Source organism: Schistocerca americana, unplaced genomic scaffold (genome assembly GCF_021461395.2).
Source record: "Schistocerca americana isolate TAMUIC-IGC-003095 unplaced genomic scaffold, iqSchAmer2.1 HiC_scaffold_228, whole genome shotgun sequence".
NCBI lineage: Eukaryota > Metazoa > Arthropoda > Insecta > Orthoptera > Acrididae > Schistocerca > Schistocerca americana.
Window position 1 is genome coordinate 12,501 of NW_025725937.1, and position 2,500 is coordinate 15,000.

The following is a 2,500-nucleotide window of genomic DNA, read 5'->3' on the forward strand; positions in this document are numbered from 1 at the left end:
TCCCGTGCCTTGGCCTCCCACGGATCTTCCTTGCTGCGAGGCCGCGTTCGCCTTAGCGTGCTCCTCCGGGGGCGCGCGGGTGCGCGGATTCTCTTCGGCCGCCATTCAACGATCAACTCAGAACTGGCACGGACTGGGGGAATCCGACTGTCTAATTAAAACAAAGCATTGCGATGGCCCTAGCGGGTGTTGACGCAATGTGATTTCTGCCCAGTGCTCTGAATGTCAACGTGAAGAAATTCAAGCAAGCGCGGGTAAACGGCGGGAGTAACTATGACTCTCTTAAGGTGGCCAAGTGGCGGCGGTGTGGCTGCATCCGGACTTGGCTTCTCGAAGTGCGGTCTTGATGTAGTCGTGCTGCTGCTGCGAGGTGCCTTCCTTGGGTTATAGTTACAGGGAGAGTGATGCGCAATACATGGGCCTAGCCCTCTTAGCCTCTCCTCTCCTGCGGTCTTCTCCCCTTCTCGTGGGCCCGCTGATTTCGCAGAGTGGAAGACCGCACCAGGGGCTTGGGGGGGTTACCAGCCCCCCCTCGCACTATCCCTTTTTTAGTTGGGGGCAGTAAGCAGAGAATAAGTGGTGGCCCTTCCGCTGAAGGTGCCACCCCAACTCCCCCAGCACCTAGCCGGCCAACCGGCCGTGCCGAAAATCTTGTAACTTTTGCAGCTATGTATACCTGTAGTGAGTGCCACCGCAGCTTTACAACCAAGAACGGTCTCGGGGTCCATCGCCGCCGCCAACATCTTGCGGCCGCCAACGCGGAGATCGTCACGGAGAGGCATCGCGCGAGGTGGACGGAGGAAGAAGTCCTGTCGCTCGCCAAGGCGGAGGCCGAACTGTTCCTTGAGAGGGACGCCCGGTTCTTCTTCGTCAATCAAGAACTCATCAGGATGTTCCCCGACCGAACGCTCGAGGCAATCAAGTGCCGACGGCGGCAAGCTGCCCACAAGCAGCTTGTCCGCCAATTCATGGAGGCGCTTGAGATCGGTCGGGGGGAAGAGCCGGCGTCCCGCCGGGGAGCAGCGAGCCCGCTGCCTGACGCGGGCGAGGCCGCTGCGCCGCCCGTCGACGCAGCCGAGGACTTCGCGGCCGACACCACCGGGCCGCCGCCGGAGGGGCCGACTGACGCCGCCATCTGGGAGCATCTGGCGGGGCTACCCGCTTCCGCCCAGCGTTTCTCTGCCCTGGATCGTGTCATAGGTCTGGGGCGGGGCACGCCGCCCGATGTCATCCTGGGCATGCTCCCGGATGCCCTTGCGTCGGTCGGGTCCAGAGGGGAGAGATCGATCACCAGGACACAGCGGCCGCGCCAACCATCGAAGCGGCCGCCTGCCGCGCCGCCGACGCAGAAGCGCAAGCGGCGCCGCTGGGAGTACGCGAGAACGCAGGATGCCTTCCGACGGTCGCGTGCACGTTGCGTGCGCGGCCTCTTGGATGGCACCCTGCTCCAGCCGCCACCTGCCATCCCTGGTCTGCTGGACTTCTGGGCGGACCTCTTCACCAAGAAGCCCATCTCCACCGCGGGCTTCATTCGTGACCGCCTCCTCCCGCACTCAGAGCCTGTCGCTCTCGAGTGCATATGGGGGCCGGTCACACATGAGGAGGTCGCCGCCGCGTTGCCGCCCAGGGGATCAGCAGCCGGGCCGGACGGCCTTACCCCAGCGGAGTTGCGGCGCCTGCCGCACGAAGTCCTGGTGAAAGTGATGAATCTCTTCCTTCTGGCCCGCGCCCTTCCGGAACGCCTGCTTCGCGCGCGGACGTCCCTTCTCCCGAAAACGGCTGCACCAACATCCCCCGCTGACTTTCGCCCCATTACGGTCTGCTCGGTGTTGGCGCGGACCTTTCACAAGGTTCTCGCGTCACGCCTGATGCGCGCTTGTGCTGTGGACGAACGTCAGCGGGCATTCATCCCTCGGGATGGGATGTTGGAAAATACCTTCATCTTGGACACTGCTCTCACCGACGCAGTTCGCTCCTGCCGCTCTGTCTTTGTGGCATCGATCGACGTATCGAAGGCATTCGATTCGGTAGATCATGCTGCCCTTCGCCCCGTGCTGAAGGCGCATGGCCTGCCGGATTGCTTTGTCGAGTACGTCGAGCGGTGCTACGAGGGCAGCACGACAGTGATAGCGGACGGCGCCGGCGTGGGCGTGTCTGTGCAGCCAGCACGGGGCGTTCGCCAGGGCGATCCCCTCTCCCCCCTCCTGTTCAACTTTGCGGTGGACTACGTTTTAGGCCAACTGCCCTCCCACATCGGAGCTCGGATCCTCGGTCGCAGAGTCAACGCTGCGGCCTTTGCAGATGACGTCTTGCTGTTTGCAGCGACCCCGAGGGGCTTGCAGTCCCTCATCGACGCAGCTACCGCAGCCCTCGCCCACCTGGGGCTGCAGATCAACGCCCGGAAGTGTTTCACCCTCGCCTTAGTCGCGTCAGGGCGCGAGAAGAAGGTGAAGGTGGACAGCAATGTCACCTTCACAGCAGGCAATACCACCATGCCTGC

At 63.3% G+C, this 2,500-nt stretch overlaps 1 pseudogene; it reads left to right on the plus strand.

Moving 5' to 3' along the window:
- LOC124575178 overlaps positions 1–2,500 on the plus strand; it is a 7,957-nt pseudogene that overhangs the window by 2,597 nt on the left and 2,860 nt on the right.